The 19,585-nt window shown below is 42.7% G+C and overlaps 1 protein-coding gene across 3 annotated transcripts in view; it reads left to right on the top strand.

The window, feature by feature from the left end:
• The window catches only part of PACRG (parkin coregulated), a 1,071,517-nt gene that overhangs the window by 872,359 nt on the left and 179,573 nt on the right, over nucleotides 1-19,585 (top strand). The window lies entirely within an intron of this gene.

Below are 19,585 nucleotides of genomic sequence, written 5' to 3'. Positions count from 1 at the left end.
AAGGAGGTTTGCCATCTGGTGTGAGGGCAAGGCCCTAGATCCCCTTTTTTGCCCTACACAGATCCTGATTGAATACCTTCTACACCTCTTGAGTTTGGTCTCAAGACTAACTCTGTGAAACAACAAAGAGAGGGTTCAAAGCACAGAACAAAGTCCGAGAAATAAAAAAGTACCAGGAGCCTTCACAAGCGGGACAAATCCTTTAATTGCACAGCATGAGTCTTGTACACATGGTATTATACTTCTTCCACTTGGTAAAGTATTCAGTTTTGTATTTTTAGCTACTCTCATATTTATTGAAAGAATATATTTTACTGTTATCGCATTCTTCCTGAAACATTTTGAGGGGCATTTATAGACGCTTCTTAAATAAATGAAAGAGTACAAAACACATTACAGGGGCAATTTTCAAAAGCCCCAAATAGTTCAGAAACAAACTGCATCCTTTGAACCTATTTTCGTGAGCAATAGAGGGCATGAAAGTACAGAATAGTATGCATATTTTTGAAAATTCCATGTGTATATACTGTTTTCCTAAATGTCTCATTTAACTCAATTTAAAGTACACACTGTTGTGGAAACCTTAGCTGGGCTGAGGAAGGCAATTTTTAGACAGGTCAGTTTCGCCAAGCAAATCTTTATTTATATGGATAAATGACTATGCAACTTGCCATCTACCCGATTTTGTTTCTGTACAATATAATCACATTTGAAATTGAGCTCAAATGGAAAAATAGATTAATAAAAGACTTGCTTTCCAAAAGAATGTAAAGGCAGTGTCTATACAGAATAAAGAGTTTTCCTAGTTTCTGCTGTTTTCTACTGTTATACTGAATGCTGTTCCTACACATATTTTGAGAAAGGATAAATTAGTTTATTGTATATTAACACAATATTCATTGTAATTTTATTCAGAATAATGCAAACATAGTTGAAAATGTGGGCACAGTGGACTTACTGTATCACCACCTCCACTCCTCCCACTGCAGGCAGAAAAACAATGTCCTCTTAACATCATAACTTCATTGTTAAGCATTTGGTCTCAATCCAAAGCGATATCTATGCTATCAACTTTCTACAGCTCTCAGCTGAATCCCTATTTTTACAATGTGTTCAGTATGAAGTAGTATTTTTTTTTATTTCTCTCTCCTCCCTCTCTTATATTTATATTAAAACTTTTAACTTTCTGGACACTGGCCATCTCTGATATTTCTCAAAGTCTGGCACATTAAGACAGGCTGTCAACTTTTTGGACAGGTGCAGACATCTGCAGCTTTATGAAGCTTTATGGCTGCTACAGAATTAACTTTTATTGAACGAATCTGATCAACTCAATCTACCAACTTCTCTAGGCTACCAACATCTTCAAACTCAAACATCCATTAAAAAATGTTGCATTTTGCAGTGCTTGGATTTTTTTTTTATTGTGAGACAGTGTTTCTCCTTTATTTATATTTATTTTATATATAAAAATATGATTTATATAAAAAGTTATGATTGAGGCTTTTAAACATCTTCGAGGCATAAATGCATAGGACTCAGATCTATTTCAATTGAAATGAAGCTCTGGAATGAGAGGGCATAAGATGAAGTTCAATAGACTCAAAAGTAATCTAAGGGGGTGGCTGCATGGAACAACCGCCAGTGGAGGTGGTAGAGATGAGGACTGTATCTGAATTCAACAAAGCATGGGACAGGCATGTGGGATCTCTTAGGTGAAGAAAGAGATAACAGTTGATATGAATGGGCAGACTGGATGGGACATATGGCCTTTATCTACTGTCATTTTCTATGTTTCTATAAAGTATGTTTGTGTTTATTTGGTAAATCACTTTTTTTAGTGTATAAATCAAAGCGATGTGCAAAATATACAAATATATAGGCTTAAAAGATAGAAAAGAACACCAATAGGAAAGTAAGCACTATTCCCCGCCTCCCAACCACCAGTCCCGCCTCCCACCACCGGATCTGGCACAGACCATATAAGTCTGCCCACCACTATCTTCGCCTCCCAACCACCAACCCCTCTTCCCCCCACCGGCTCCACCACCCAATTTCGGCTAAGCTTCTGAGGATCCATTCCTTCTGCACAGGATTCTTTTATGTATATCCCACGCATGTTTGAATTCCGTTACCGTTTTCTTCACCACCACCTCCCGCGGGAGGGCATTCCAAGCATCCACCACTCTGTCTGTGAAAAAATACTTTCTGACATCTTTTTTGAGTCTGCCCCCCTTCAATCTCATTTCATGTCCTCTCGTTCTACTGCCTTCCCATCTCCAGAAAAGATTTGTTTGCGGATTAATACCTTTCAAATATTTGAACATCTGTATCATATCACCCCTGTTCCTCCTTTCCTCCAGGGTATACATGTTCAGGTCAGCAAGTCTCTCCTCATATGTCTTGGAACGCAAATCCCATACTATTCTCGTAGCTTTTCTTTGCACCACTTCAATTTTTTTTACATCCTTAGCAAGGTACGGCCTCCAAAACTGAACACAATACTCCAGGTGGGGCCTCACCAACGACTTGTACAGGGGCATCAACACTTCCTTTCTTCTGCTGGTCACACCTCTCTCTATACAGCCTAGCAACCTTCTGACTACGGCCACCGCCTTGTCACACTGTTTCGTCGCCTTCAGATCCTCGGATACTATCACCCCAAGATCCCTCTCCCCCTCAGTACATATCAGACTCTCACTGCGTAACACATACGTATCAGATGCAACCGTCTCTGCATCACAGGGACACATTATGAATCGAATTGACTTAAAAAAAAAAGTTTTTAAAGCAACCTTAAATTCTTTATATGAGGCTATGATCTATTATATAGGAGAAGACCATTTCAAAGAAAAGGAGCCATGAAATAAAATGCACTTTTTTGAGTCACTTCATAATATGTCTGCCGTGGTTTGGTAAGACAAGCCTATGGTCGTTTAGAGAACGCAGACAGTGAGCCGGCGTATACCAAGTGGTCAATGATGCCACATATTCAGGAAGGCCGGTATATACCACCTAATGAGTTAAGGTAAGGATTTTGAATCGGATATCAGGAGTACCAGCAACCAGTGCAATCGCATCAAAAGTGGAGTAACATGATCAGAGCACCATGCATGACACAACAAACGGGCAGCAATATCTTGTAATCCTACAGAGGACACCTGTTTCCCATAAAATATTCAATGTGGTTCACATAATCAAAACAGATAACACAATGAAACAAAACTTTTGCAAAGCAAGTGAACTCTGCAATTCTCACTCCTACCAACAGGAATAAAATTATGCTGCCCCAGTAGTACAAGTGCCCAATAGCATCTTCATTCCCAGTCCTTGAAAGCCAGAGGGTCAGGTTTTCAGAATATCCCTAATGAATATGTAAAAGAGAGAATTGTAATATTCAAATTCATTAGGGATATCTTGAAAACCTGAGCTGTTGGTGGTCCTTGAGAACTGGGAATGAAGATCAAGGCAATAGTATATCATCTATATGATGAAAGTTTGATGGAGACATTTGTTATGTACTTCAAAGAGCTCTAGATAAAGCAACTATAAATATAGCAGTCGATATTCAAATGCTCTTAGGAGGAAAGATTTCAAGGTGCAGTAAATGTTGGACTTTTACTGCACCTTGATTTATCACAGGACTCACCAACCTGCAGTATCTCAGCATCGCAGGTTCCTGACTCCCATGTTAAATGAATAATACTGCTGTTGAGCCACATACCAAGCAGCACTATTTCACCATCTCGAGAGCATCTGGCACAAAGTCATGGCCTAATACTCCAAGGCTGCATCTTAAAGGGGCCAGCCACATTTCAAATTAGCTGCTTCCCAAGTGCCCCCCATCTCATACCCATCTCCTGTAGGGGCCCCCAAACCAAGTTCCCCCCAAAACAAGTCCCTGTCAGATACCCTGGGGGTCTATTGAGGTCTGGGCAGGAGCGATCCCCAGTCACTCCTGCCCTCATTGGTGCCAGATTCAAAATGGTTCCAGCAACCCTTTGCAGAAGTCTTGCAGTACTGCTGCTAAGGATTATGTTTCCATATAAAGGCAAAATGCTATTATACAGAATCATGACCCCTAGTAGTAGTACCATGATACTGCCTCTAGGGGTCATGGATACCATTTTGGGTCCTGGTGTCAACCCAAACATCTGAAGGGGATTGCTGCCATTCTGGACCACTGCCCCACCAGTGGGTATCCCCAGTTAGGTCCCAGGGGAGTCAGGGGTGAGGGAAGGGTAGGGCTCTGTGGATAGTGGGATATTCTGTCAGGGGGCAAAGTTGTGTCTTGAGAGGTGATGTGTTTGGGGGGTTATCAGATCGGGGTTAAAGATCAGGAGGGAGTTCTAACCTGGGATGTTTGCAAGAGGGGGAACTCTGGGAGGAGATTGTAAAGGGTGGAACAGATCGGGGGGGAGAGGAATATGTTTAGGGTACCACGACATCACACATGCCCATGGACTACTGGTAGCACAGCTGCACTTAGCTCCACTTTTCGAGATGGTGCTAAGTGCAGCTGTGCTTTTGGCAGTCGTGAAATCTGACATATGGTAATGACGCATGCATTAGGGGGCATGCGATGAAACTACAGTATAGTAAATTTAAAACAAATCAGAGAAAATGTTTCTTCACCCAACGCGTAATTAAATTCCGGAATTCATTGCTGGAGAACATGGTGAAGGCGGTTAGCTTGGCAGAGTTTAAAAAGGGGTTAGACGGTTTCCTAAAGGACAAGTCCATAAACCGCTACTAAATGTACATAAGTACATAAGTAGTGCCATACTGGGAAAGACCAAAGGTCCATCTAGCCCAGCATCCTGTCACCGACAGTGGCCAATCCAGGTCAAGGGCACTTGGCACGCTCCCCAAACGTAAAAACATTCCAGACAAGTTATACCTAAAAATGCGGAATTTTTCCAAGTCCATTTAATAGCGGTCTATGGACTTGTCCTTTAGGAATCTATCTAACCCCTTTTTAAACTCCGTCAAGCTAACCGCCCGTACCACGTTCTCCGGCAACGAATTCCAGAGTCTAATTACACGTTGGGTGAAGAAAAATATTCTCCGATTCGTTTTAAATTTACCACACTGTAGCTTCAACTCATGCCCTCTAGTCCTAGTATTTTTGGATAGCGTGAACAGTCGCTTCACATCCACCCGATCCATTCCACTCATTATTTTATACACTTCTATCATATCTCCCCTCAGCCGTCTCTTCTCCAAGCTGAAAAGCCCTAGCCTTCTCAGCCTCTCTTCATAGGAAAGTCGTCCCATCCCCACTATCATTTTCGTCGCCCTTCGCTGTACCTTTTCCAATTCTACTATATCTTTTTTGAGATACGGAGACCAGTACTGAACACAATACTCCAGGTGCGGTCGCACCATGGAGCGATACAACGGCATTATAACATCCGCACACCTGGACTCCATACCCTTCCTAATAACACCCAACATTCTATTCGCTTTCCTAGCCGCAGCAGCACACTGAGCAGAAGGTTTCAGCGTATCATCGACGACGACACCCAGATCCCTTTCTTGATCCGTAACTCCTAACGCGGAACCTTGCAAGACGTAGCTATAATTCGGGTTCCTCTTACCCACATGCATCACTTTGCACTTGTCAACATTGAACTTCATCTGCCACTTGCACGCCCATTCTCCCAGTCTCGCAAGGTCCTCCTGTAATCGTTCACATTCCTCCTGCGACTTGACGACCCTGAATAATTTTGTGTCATCGGCGAATTTAATTACCTCACTAGTTATTCCCATCTCTAGGTCATTTATAAATACATTAAAAAGCAACGGACCCAGCACAGACCCCTGCGGGACCCCACTAACTACCCTCCTCCACTGAGAATACTGGCCACGCAATCCTACTCTCTGCTTCCTATCTTTCAACCAGTTCTTAATCCATAATAATACCCTACCTCCGATTCCATGAACTTGGGAAAAATCCACAATTCCAGGAATAACATGTATAAAATGTTTGTACGTTTGGGAAGCTTGCCAGGTGCCCTTGGCCTGGATTGGCTGCTGTCATGGACAGGATGCTGGGCTCGATGGACCCTTGGTCTTTTCCCAGTGTGGCATTACTTATGTACTTACTTATGTACTTATGGTTTTAGCTCCCTGTAAATGTTTGCACAGGTTCACACTACTATCTACCGTGCGGTAAAACCCAAGCTGGCTGCTTATCATAGCTTAGTAAAAGGGTCCCAGGGCTTTGCTGTTATCATCTCTCTATATAAAACGCACCGCCAACGTTCTGAAGCCTCCACAAGTCCCAACGTTCTAAATGCATGGTGGTGAAACCCGGAATTTGCCCATGAGTGCTGGCCCCGCCTCCCGGAGTCAAACGTCATGATGTCGAGGGCGGACCAATGACACTCGAACAATCGCATCGCGAACCCGTTACTAAGCGATGGAACGTGACATAAGACACATCGTGGAACAATGAAAACCAGCAGCACACAGTTGCTACGCGACGTCAACAGCAACGCTAAAAGGACCATATAGATCTCTGCTCTCCACACAAACAACGGACATGGAGGGCATAGGAGGGAAGGAAAAAAAAACCAGCACATACACACACACTATCACTCTTAACTGGGACACAGAGGGGATGGAAGACAAGGAACGAATCGTTGGGTATGGAGGGGCGGCAGGGGAGATAAGGCAAGAACTGCCTCAAATGTTTGTGCTGTGCTATGTACAATTATAATGCTGTCTCTTCATTTTGACCCTACCCTTTCACACTCTCTTTCACACAGACGCACACACACACACTCACACTTACACTGTCTCTATCTCACACACACACGCACCCACACACATATGCACACTCTCTCACACAGACACACAAACACGCCTCAAATGGTTCATTGTCCTATGTAAAATTTCACTGCTGTCTCTTCATTTTCACCCTACCTGTGCACACTCTCTTTCACACAGAGATACACACACACACTTTCTCTATGTCACACATACACAGACACACATACATATACACACTCTCACTCTCTCTATAGCCTTGCCAGCACCCGTTTCATTTCTTTATGAAACGGGCCTTTTTTACTAGTTTTAATTTAACTTCCAAAGAAGAAAGACTTTCTTAATAATCTGTATTTAAAATTACATCTAAACTAAGGAGCCTGTTTACTAAAATATGCTAAGCATTTAGTACATGAGCAAGCTATTAGTGCACAAGCACAATAAATGTTACTATGCAGGCATGACAGCATATCCTAATTGGGCTACTAACTGGATGCCTAGGTATGGGGCAGGAACTGGGCTTGTTATGGGTGGAGAATGAATGTGGACTGCACAGTGAGTTAGTACATAATACTTTACCAACACTCAAGAGGAGACGTTTCAGGTGCAACCACATTATCAATATGCAGTAATGTGCCTGCTGATTTCAAAAAAATCTCCTAACCCCCAAATCAGCATCTCTATCTACCACCCCACCCCTTGATCAGCCTTCCAACTCCTTGATCAGCCTTCATTGCCCCTAACCCCCCAATAAGCCTTCTAATCCATCCCTCACCCCCTAGACTTCCCTGACACTTACTGGGGTTTTCCCTGCTGGATTACTGGTGGGCAAGAGTGATGCCTGGACACTCCTGCCACGTGCTGCCTTAGCTTTAAAATGCTGACTCTGACCCCTAGCAATAGTCTCACAGTACTATTGCTAGTGGTCAAGCAGGCAAATAAGGGCTTTTAAACTGTTGCCACTCACTTTTGCCATCATTTGGTAGCTTGAGCTGTAGTTGTAGTACCAGAAGATTATTTCTAGGGGTCAAAGTTGCCCTTTTGAATGTGGGCCAGCAACAGAGCAGGAACATCTGGATCACATCCGTCCTGCCACTAACCCACCAGGTAAACCCCTGGTAAGTGTCAGGAAGAAATCGAGAATGTGGGGTCTGGGGTAGATGACTCTGGGTGGTAGAAGTAGATGGGTAATGCTGAGATTGATCAGGGGGTGGACTTGGGAGAAATGATGCTGATACTGAAGAGAGGGTGGGAGTGGGGGTAATGCTTGCAGATCATGTTTTTATGGCATATGGGACCATGCTACCTTCTTCAGCAGATAGCGTGGATGCACTTATTGTGCTGTCTGCTGATGCATTTTCCATGTAGTATATGTCTGCCCTGTTCAATAACTGCAACAGTTGTCACACAGGCTGTGCAGTTACTCTGCATTAATATTTGCAACTAGCCCACAGTAACTTTACCACACTATAATAAACAGCCACAAAATGTTGAACGATAATGTGTGCCTGCTTCAGAGCAGTACATGGGACTGAGGATAAAGAATCATGTGAAAGCTGAATAAACTAAAGGAAACCACCAAACTCAGCACGTTAATTTTGTAATCTAGATTCACAAGACATCTGTATACAACAAGACAAGAAGTAGGTGTCCCCAGGGACAGGGTTAGGTTGGAAGAAATAAAGTAGGAGCCTTACACTAATTTTCTTGTAACTGTCTAATCTGGTGGGCCAAACTTAGGCACAGGAATAGCTCATAAATCTAGTCATGCTGTCCCTGCAATCCAGTCCCTCTTTCATGCCATATGTCAAGAAATTCTTGCCTCCAAACAGCTGCCCTATTTCCTCCTCCCACCTACCAGATCATTTTTAAAAACGGCTCTTTATGTTCCCTCCAAACACCCATTGTTTGAGCTTCATTACAAAAAAAAAAAAAAGAATTGTGTGGAACTACCCCTACCTTGTTGGGTGTCTCAACAGTAGTTGGAAGCAGAAAACCTTGCTTCTTCAATCATTTTAGTTACATTTGTACCCCGCACTTTCTCACTCATGGCAGGCTCAATGCGGCTTACATACACAGGTACTTATTTGTACCTGGAGCAATGGAGGGTTAAGTGACCTGCCCAGAGTCACAAGGAGCTGTGCCTGAAGTGGGAATTGAACTCAGTTCCTCAGGACCAGAGTCCACCACCCTAACCACTAGGCCACTCCTCTGCAATCATGCAGCTGGACATCATTAGATAGCACCAAACCGGCACTACATAATATTTGGAAGGTTGCGGTCGGATCACGTGATGGACTGAGAGAGAAGAAGACGTGTTTCTGATCTCTCCTGGGCTAACCCCCCCCACCCAACGCTAATTCCACCCGAAATCAACTGCAACAGATACCGAGAGCAGAGCGGACACGTTGTCTATGGACTCCTTTGTTGTCCGTGAAAGCAGGGTAATGCCAGGCAGGACGGTAAAGAAAGAACCAGAAAAACAACGCGGACACGGAGAAGGCAAGATGGCGGCGAGCCCGAAGCAGGAGGCCGCCTCAGTGTTCAATGCCGCTCAACTGTCTCAACTCATGGAAGTGGTGCAGACTGCAATCGCCCCTCAGTTCGACAAATTAGCTGCCCAATTAGCTGGAATGGAAACGAGATTAGACGAGACAACTCGAAGAACTGGGGAGCTAGAGATACGAGTGTCCGACATTGAAGACGCGGAGGCTGCTAGAACGCTGGTAATAAAAGACCTACAAAGCGAACTAAAGTCATTAACTCACCACATCGATGACTTAGAAAATAGGTCCCGAAGATCGAATCTCCGCCTAATTGGCATATCGGAATCAGTCCCAGATCGCACCCTCTCCTTTCAACTAGAGCGCTGGTTAAAATCGGAGTTTGCTCTCTCAGACAGTGCGGGGCTGCTTTGCCTAGAGAGGGCACATCGCATAGGGAAGCGAAGCAATATGAGCAACAGGCCAAGAGTTGTAATTATCAAATGTCACAATTTCATCCACAAAGAGGAAATCTTGCGAGGGGCCCGACAAAAATGGGACAAGCTGATATTTGAGGGATCACCCATAAGGGTGTTTCAGGATTATTCCCTAGCAGTCCAAGAAAAGAGAAGAGCTTTTGGGCCCATTTGCAAACACTTGGCAGATAACAAGCAACGCTTCAGGCTGTTGTATCCAGCATTATTGAAGGTGCAAATAGAGGGGTCATGGAAAACCTTTACAACACTGCAAGAGGCGCAGCAAGGACTAAAGTTCGACCCCACTGTAGAGGCAAGGGCGAAATGACTGACCGGTAAAGAAAGGACTCTTAAGGAAATGCAGGTCACACATAAAGATGGTAAAGTTTGACAAAATGTTTGAATATTGAACCGAAAGTTAATATAAAACTATGTTGAATTGATGTTACAACTGTCCAGAAATGATGTTAAATTTCTATTTTTCATTAAGTTATGTAGTGGAATAATGTGAACAGAGGTGAGGAGCATGCAAGGGGATGGGGGGGAAGCCGCCATCTTAAGATCTACACTTCTCCAACCGCTGTTTAGGATGGAGAGTGGAGGGTTAATAAGGGAGATAAAAGGGAATGTGGAAGGGAATAGGGGAGGGGAGGGAAGAGAGGGAAGGTTGAGGCAAACATATTTACAGCAATGGATTTGGAGGAATACACATGAAGAAACAGAAGTTCGGGAACCTGATAGATACTGTTTATATAATCAGAAAAGGGCTGTTACTATTCCTGATGAGGAGAGGGACTTAAAGATATTTAAAGAGAACAGAGACAGGGACGCTCTGGTGAGCTGGGCACCGGGGACCCCACAAATCATGAGAATCCGCATAATAGAACTACTGAGTGTTGTCCATGGCTAGAGGCACAGTAACAAGGTTTCTAACTTGGAACGTGGGAGGAGTCACCTCACCAGTAAAGAGAACTAAGATTCTAGCTGCCTTAAAGAGGCACAAAGCAGATGTGGTCTGCTTACAAGAAACTCGCCTATCTTCAGATGAGCACCAAAAACTGAAACAAGGATGGGTGGGAGAAGTACATGCAGCTTCGGCAGCAGGGAGAAAGCATGGAGTAGCTATTCTGCTCAGAAAGGGTCTAGTAGCCAAGTCACACCTAGTAGAAAGCGACCCCCTAGGGAGGTTTGTCATTATCCATCTTTGGCTGCATTACAAAGAGTACCTAGTAGTTGCTGTATACGGCCCAAACCAATATGATAAGGCATTTTACGACCAGCTAGTGCGCTCATGCTTACTTTACAAGTCATTACCAATACTACTAATGGGAGACTTCAATTTGGTGGCGGACCCCCTAATGGACTGTTCCGCGCCTAGACGCGCAGAGAGAGGGGGGCCTGGTAAAAGGGCTCTAAACCAATTTATGCAAGAGCTTAACGTAGTGGATGCTTGGCGTACAATACACCCAGACACTCGAGATTTCACACATCTCTCTAGGGCGCATGGAACGTTCTCTAGGATTGACTACATACTAATAGATAGAAAGATATTTTCACAAATAGAGGCAGTGGAAATTGGGCCGGAGGAAATCTCAGATCACGCGATGGTATGGGCAGACCTGCAGATGTCAAATAGCACATTCAACCCCTCAGGATGGCGTTTTCCATCCTACTTAGCAGAGAGCCCAGAATTTCAGGAATACTTACAAAGCCGGTGGGCGGAGTACATAGATCTAAATTCAGAATATAAGAATCGCCCAGATGTATTTTGGCCGGCGGCGAAAGCTGTCATTAGGGGAGAGATCATAGCATACACAGCAAACCGTGAGCGCAAAATGACGAGGGCTATTGTGTGCTTAGAGCGAAAACTCCAAAAAACGAAACGTAGGTACATGCAAGCTCCCACAAGCCAACATAAAGAACAAATGCAGGTGGCACGGGTGGCGTTAAATACACTACTTCAAGAGAGAGCCTCTAAGGCATTAGTCCTTAGGAAATATAAGCTGCAGAAATTAGGTAATAAGTCAGGGGCGCTACTGGCAAGGCTAGTTAAACAAAGGGGAGGGCCCCGAGTGATCACAGCGATAAAAGATAAAGAGGATGTGCTTCAATACAAGAGGGAGCAAGTGGCGCAGGTTTTTCAGGATTTTTTTAGTACGATGTACAAGCAAGGACAAGCTCCAAACCTGACCAAAGTGCGGGAATACTTGCATAATGCGGGCATGCCCCAGCTAACTAAAGAGGAGGCACGAGCCTTGGGGGACCCGATATCAGGGAGAGAGTTACAAGACATCATCAAGTGCCTACCCACACATTCAGCCCCAGGCCCCGATGGATACACCTGTGAATTCTATAAAATTTTAGGACCTTCGATTATAGGAACACTACACGATTATTTTGAAGAAGTGGTAGAAAAACAGAAATTCCCCCCAAATGGAAATGAAGCCCTGATAACCCTAATTCTCAAACCAGGTAGGCTAGAGAATAAAGCAGATTCATATCGTCCAATCTCACTAATAAATGTGGACGTAAAAATTTTAGCCAAAGTGCTAGCTAACAGATTACAACAATACATTCCTCGTCTTATAGGACCGGAGCAAGTGGGATTCGTGCGCAATCGACACTCAGTAGTGAATGTAAGACGGCTACTACTGGCTATGGGGCACTGTCAACATGCACAGATAAAGTCTGCACTAATCAGCTTAGACGCTGAGAAAGCGTTCGATAGTGTAACATGGGAATATTTATTTGAAGTGCTCCAGCATATAGGAATATACGGGTGGGCTTATCAAGCGATAAAGTCGTTATATACAAACCCAACAGCAGCTGTGCTAGTTAATGGAATGCGCACCCCACAATTCCCAGTCTCGAAGGGAACTAGACAGGGCTGCCCACTCTCCCCGGTATTATTTCTACTAGCCCTAGAACCACTGCTGAGGACACTGGTCAAAGAACAAGGAATAGTGGGAGTAGAGGTGGGAGGAGAGAATGTTAAAGTGATGGCATTTGCCGATGACCTGCTGATAGTGACCGCTCGTCCAGAGAGTTCAGTGCGAAAGCTGATACAAAGAACCTCAGAATTTGGTAAACTCTCTGGATTTAAAATAAATTTACAGAAATCCTACATAATGCAGATGTACCCGCGGGGAGAAACTACAACACTAGAGACAAGTGCCCAATTTAAGCAGGGGAAAGAGATCAAATATTTAGGTGTTCAGATCCCTCAGGACCTGTCTAAACTTTATGACCTAAATATCCAGCCCTTACTATTGAGAACTATAAGGAAACTGGCACAATGGCAGGAGCTGCCTTTATCGCTTTTAGGGCGGGTAGCATTGTATAATATGATGATAGTACCTTGCTGGCTGTATATATTTCAAATGCTACCGTTATATATAAAAAGACCAGATGAACAAAAACTGAACTCAGCTTTGACAAAATTTCTATGGAAGGGGAGGAGACCGAGATTGCCCCTTGCTATGGTCTGTACCCCAAAGGAATATGGAGGACTGGGCCTCTTAGACATCAGATCATTAACTGTGGCAAGCTCTATACGGCATTTAAATGACTGGTTTAGAGGTACGACAGATTTCACTGCAACAAAGATAGAGCTGGAGCTTTTTGGACCATACCACTTCAGTAGTCTTCTCCATGGCTTACAATGCCCCATATCTCCAGCATTAGAGATCTCGCACATCTTACCTACAGCGCAAAAAACGTGGCGGTGGGTATGCAAACTGCACCGATGTTCCCACAAAGTGACACCTTTGCTTCCCATATGTGGCAACCCAGCATTCCCACCAGGTCTCATATATGGAATATTTAGAAAATGGAAAGAACGGAAAGTTACCTATATTCAGCACATCATCACTGACGAAGGGAAACTACAACCTCAAGCTGCACTGCAAGGATTACAAATATTGGGACCCAATGACTATTTTCATTATTGGCAAATACGTCATTATATCTCAAGTTTGCCTTGGGAAGACCTTGCAGAGGATGTACAAGAGGAGCTTGCCTCAGCACTGTCCTTGAATTCACAACAGAAAGTACCATTGCATTATCATCATAGACATATTAAAGACACCAAATCTGAATTAGACTATGCTAAGTATGCCAGAGACTGGGGGAAAGATCTACCAATACAGATACCAACTAATGTGTTCATGGAGCACGTTCTCTCGCTACGACGCATGTCATCATGGGCTGCACACTGGGAGCTCCAATATCGATTTGCTCTGAGACTTTATGTACCCCCACGCAGGGCATTCCACATGGGATTGTCTACAAATGGAGCTTGCCCAAAATGTAAAGGAAGTGGAGCGACATTAGGACATATGTTCTGGAACTGTCCGAGAGTCACCCGCTTCTGGACCAACCTACTTAGACAAATTGAGAGCTTATGGAAGGCTAAATGGAGGTGTACCCCTCTATTACTGTTTGGCAAGCCAGAACTCAGTAAACCTGGGCCTAAGGGATATGTAGCCTTCGTGAAGAGAGCCACTATGATGGCAAAGAAAGCTATTCTAATAGACTGGCTAGAGATCACAGGACCCTCGATTCAGACATGGCGAACTCAAATGATAAATCTCATGAGACTGGAAAGGATACAGACAAAGGAGCAACCTCATACAGAATTAGAACATTTTATGGACAGATGGAGCCCGTTTCTAACAACGTTGACCTCTGAATCTAGAAGTCAGTTATTGAACATGTAATAGAAAGAACATGACAATTGTTGTGTATGTTTTCCATTGGGGTGGAGAAGAGGGGAGAGGGAGGGGGGGGATGGGGAGTTACAGTGTTAAAATGTTGGTACTAAACATATAGAATTACTTGTACGAACTATGCAATCTGTTACCAATAAAAATGATTTAAACATATTTGGAAGGTTGCTTCTTGTCACTCCTGGAAATTTTACCCGCATAACCGTCTCCCAGTTATGTACTTTCACCAAAGATGCAGTTGGCAAACTAGAAGAGTTTGATAGGTGGATTACTGCTATTGAAAAACTTTTGGTGCTATAAAGTCTCAATTACGGAAATTAAATGCTAGTAGTATTTTGGGGATTAATGATAGTCTGGTTTTACATCAGAAGTTAGCAGCTATGGAGAATGCAGCTAGGCCCAAGAGTTTAAGGCTTCTTAATTTTATAGTAATGCACCTATTATCCCCTGAGGTTCTTCTTAGAAAATATTTTTTGAGTGCATAAGCTCTTTAATTGTGAGGGATGAGGCATCACAAAGTTATGTTATCTTACAGATATTTGTTTGACAAATGAAACCGTGGGTGGCTGAGATGTGGTAGTCAAAGCAGATAGTATTGACCTCTCTGCCTTTTTGGAAACTTCACAAATATTGTAGAGCACAGAGTTACCTTCATAGTTTCATTTGTTTCTGAACAAAATAAAAGTTTTATAAATCTTACTTTAAAAATAAGGACCATTTGTTTTGTGACCAAAGGATGCAACTTTTTACAGATGTGATTTCAGCCTTTTCTGAAGATGAAATAGACATAGGCATCACTTTTTATTAAAAAAAATTCCTTGTAAATCCTTGATCTCTTTGGATGGCAATAGTTTTGTGTTCTTGGACCTGAGAATTGTTTAGGTGGTAAAAAGGTAGCTGATACTTCTTCTTAAATGGGGTATTGTTTGATTTGTAGTTAGTGTATTAGGCAATATTCAGTTAAGGGGTTGAACTGTGGAAGTATCTATTTTCCGTTTTTAAGTTTTGAGCTCTACATTGGTTATATTTCTCTCTTCTCCCCAGGTAATGAGAGCAATGTACAGTCTTCTATTCCTTAAATTTGATCTTTTGATTTTTGATAAATTTGTATAACAGCATTTGGAAATTATTAAATGTAAATAATAATTTGAAAGAAATAGTCCAAATATCCCCTTGTCAAATGACATAACAAGACATAGCCTTAATGTCACGGGGTCAGGAGTAGTGAGCCCTTGGACCACTGCCGGCGACCGGCAGCATCAGGCGAACCACCCAAACAGTAAACGAGGCTGAAAACAGACAGGACTGCTACAAGCAGGACCGGAACAAGCAGGATTGGAACTGAAGCTGTAGGCAGATAGGGCTGGAACAAGCAGGACTGGAACAACAGCACTGGAGCTGAAACTGTAGGTAGGCACAGCTGGACTAAGCAGGACTGGAACAACAGCACTGGAGCTGAAGCTGTAGGCCAGCAGGGCTGGAAGGGAAGCTGAAAGCAGACAGGGTTGGAACAAGCAGTGGAGGAACTGAAGCTGAAGACTAGCAGGACAAGAACTAGCAGGGCTGGAACTGCAACAAACAAACACAGACGAAAACTCATCTGAAGACCTCTGTTGCAAAGGCAAAGCCTGAAAGTTCCCAGGTGCTTAATAGTAACATAGAGGGGCATAATCGAATGGGGCCGGCCATCTATAAACTTAACCGTTACATGTATTCTGTAAACTGAGCCTTAGGGAAGGTTTATAGAATAGCATTGTGGGGGTTTTTCAGCACTGATCTTTTTGACGCCATATATAAAATCTGCCTCAATATGTAAACAGTATAAATCAACATGGATACAGTGCTCACAAATGGAGAAAGTGTTTCCAACAACCAGGTGGGTGCCCACCTAGGCAAATAGTGATCATTACACAATATGGTTTGATATAAGAGCAAAAGCGGAGTACAGACACACAAAACTCAAAGGACTGGATTTCAGACATGCTAATTTGGGTAAAATGGGAGAATACCTGAAGAAGTAGCTGACAGCATGGGTAGGCATAGGAGAAGTGGAAGGGCTGTGGTCCAAGCTGAAAGCTGCTACAAATATGGCAACAAATCTTTATACAAGGAAAGTAGACAAAAACAAGAGAAACAGGAAACCTATATGGTTCTCCAAACAAGTGGCCAAAAAATAAGGGCAAAGGAGGCTGCGTTCAAGAAATACAGAGGAATGCAACAAGAGGATCACAGAAACGATTACTGGATTAAATTCAAAGAAGCGAAGAGGGAAATATGGCTAGCAAAAGCACAGGTGGAAATAAAATGGCTAAAGATGGTGACAAGATATATTGGGGAAAGGAGAAAAGCTAGGAATGGACTTGTAATACTGAAAAATGCTGAGAGCAACTATGTGGAGAATGATGAGGATAAAGTGAATGTGCTAAACAAATACTTCTCTTCTGTGTTCATGGAAGAAAATCCTGGAGAAGGACCATGATCAGCAGCTGAGGGAATATCTGGGAATGGAGTGAACATTACATCATTCATAGAAGAAAACATGTATAAACAAATCTGAAAGTAGACAAAGATATGAGGCCCAATAGAATACATCCCAGGATACTGAGGAAGCTCACAGATATCCTGGTGAGACCTCTTAAGGATTTATGTAATAGATCTTTAGAGACAGGAGAGGTTCCATGAAATTGAAGACGAGTGGATGTGGTCCTTCTTTACAAAAGCGGGGACAGAGAAGAAGTGGGAAACTACAGGCTGGTAAGCCTCACCTTGGCTATAGGAAAAATAATGGAATCGCTGCTGAAGGAAAAGATCCAATGGGTTGCAGGATCAGAGGCAGTGTGGCTTTACCAAAGGAAAATCCTGCCAAATGAATCTGATTGATTTCTTTGACTGGGTGACCAAAGAAATGGATAATGGACATGTTCTATATATAATCTACTTGGATTTCAGCAAAGCCTTTGATACAGTTTCTCACAGAAGAATCTTGAATAAGCTGAGAGGCCTGAACTTAGGACCCAAAGTAGGGAACTGGATTGGAAATTGGTTGAAAGACAGGCGACAGAGAGTGGTGGTAAATGGAATTCACTCAGAGGAAAGGAAGGTGAGTAGTGGAGTGCCTCAGGGGTCAATACTTGGGCCAATTCTGTTTAATATATTTGTGAGAGACAAAAGGATTAGAAAGGAAAGTTTGCCTTTATGCAGATGACACAAAGATAGCCAATAGAGTGGATACCCTAGAGGGAGTAGAAACCATGAGAACAGATCTCCAAAATTAAAGGAATGGTCAAAAGTCTGACAGCAAAATTTTAATGCGATAAAGAGCAGAGAGATGCACGGGGTGCAGAAATCCAAAGGAGACGTATGAGATAGGAAGAGAAAGAGATTGATATTAATAAGCACAGCTCAGGAGAGGGATGATGGTGTCTGAGGATCTGAAGGTGACGAAACAATGCGACAAGACAGTGGCCATAGCCAGAAGGATGCTAGGCTTAATAGAGAGGGGTATAACCAGCAGAAAAAAGGAGGTGTTGATGCCCCTGTACAAATCATTGGTGAGGTCCCACGTGGAATATTGTGTTCTGTGGAATCACTGTTGAGGAGCCCGATTATCTTTTGGGGAGGGGGAGGCATGCCTCAATGTTCTTTGGGGGAGGGGAGATTTGGCTGTGCTTTTTGAAGAGGTCAGGAGGGAAGGAAGAGCACTGGACTAGAGGCTGCTACATGGAAGTTTTCCGTACACTAGCCAATATTCAGTGCTGGTGTCCAGATAGCTAACTATGCAGAAACCAGCACTAAATATCATCTGCACCTGCATAACTACCAGCTTCTCCCCAACTCCAACCCTGTAATTTCCCTCTCCTGCCCGGTTTCAGGTTGACTGGTGGTTATTGCAAATATTCAGTTGCACTGCCCTGTTCAGTGCCACTGAATATTGACAACTGCCCACTGAGCATAATTTAAGCAGGCAGGATCTTCTTCTACCCTTTTACATCACTTTAAGTATTCATCCCAGAGTATATCCAACCTGAAGGCATGTCTTTTTAGGCAGGCTTTCGGAGGGTCAGCCTGATTAGATGACATGAGCTTCACCAGCTAGAGACCTTCCCTTATTATTCTCCTTGCTTGTCTGTTTAAACTGTATGGTGTGAATTTTGACCTTTACTATTTTTAATTAGAGTTCTTTTCCTGTTTCAATTTTTTTAGCCTGTACACCGCTCTGTACCGCTTTAGCAGCTAGAACAGTCTAGCAAATCAAAATAAACTATAAACTTTATCCATATGAATAATAAATTATGCTTAATTATATAAGTTTCTGCATTCAGCATCACTATTCATCATCGTAGATGTCATGTTGAAAATTTAAATATCCAAAACTGCGCATAATTAAGGCATGCCTCATGATCCCCTTCCAACTGACGGGGAGGGTGAGGGATTTTTTACATCACATTCCACTGTAAGAAAAAAAGGTGGCCACCCTGAATACAATGTTCTATCGTAGTATTTATTTAATGCAAGATTATGTTAACAAAGAGAAAGTCTATCTAGCACCAACTGAACTTTTAACATATTGGTATTACAAATAACCTTGAAGTACAAATGTCAAGTTCATAAACTAAGCAGTGTTCATGTTCACATGTCATATATTTTTGAACTCATGAATGCTTTCATAACAATATATAAATACCATGGCAAGGAGAGGAATCACATTCCCTAAATGCCTTACTAGATGTAGTAATCAAATGTTCATTCTAGGCAGCATACGTTTTGCTATTGATATTTATGAACAAGCATTAAAGCAATAATGATATGCTTAAATGAAATTTAAAATTTACAGATATAATAATGAATTTTAATAATTTAACTGTTGCTGCACATTGGTCTTTTGCTTTTGTTTACAAGCAACAATTTTTCAATTTGTTAAGGATTATCTTACATTCCAGTTACTAAGCTATTTGAGATCTGTTTCTTACCGTATGTCACCTCTTTTGAGAAATTCTGCCATAACAAAAATCATATGGTTTACTTTTCCTTCTAAATTTCACATTTAAAAGGTCTCTCAGACAAAAGGAAATGGGGTTTGCAGTGTTTAGTACCACAGTTGGAATCAGGGCTTTATGAATTTTAA

Source organism: Microcaecilia unicolor, chromosome 3 (assembly GCF_901765095.1).
Source record: "Microcaecilia unicolor chromosome 3, aMicUni1.1, whole genome shotgun sequence".
In the NCBI taxonomy this organism is placed as follows: Eukaryota; Metazoa; Chordata; class Amphibia; order Gymnophiona; family Siphonopidae; genus Microcaecilia; species Microcaecilia unicolor.
The sequence above is the reverse complement of the archived record's forward strand: the minus strand, read 5'-3'. Positions and strand labels throughout refer to the sequence as shown.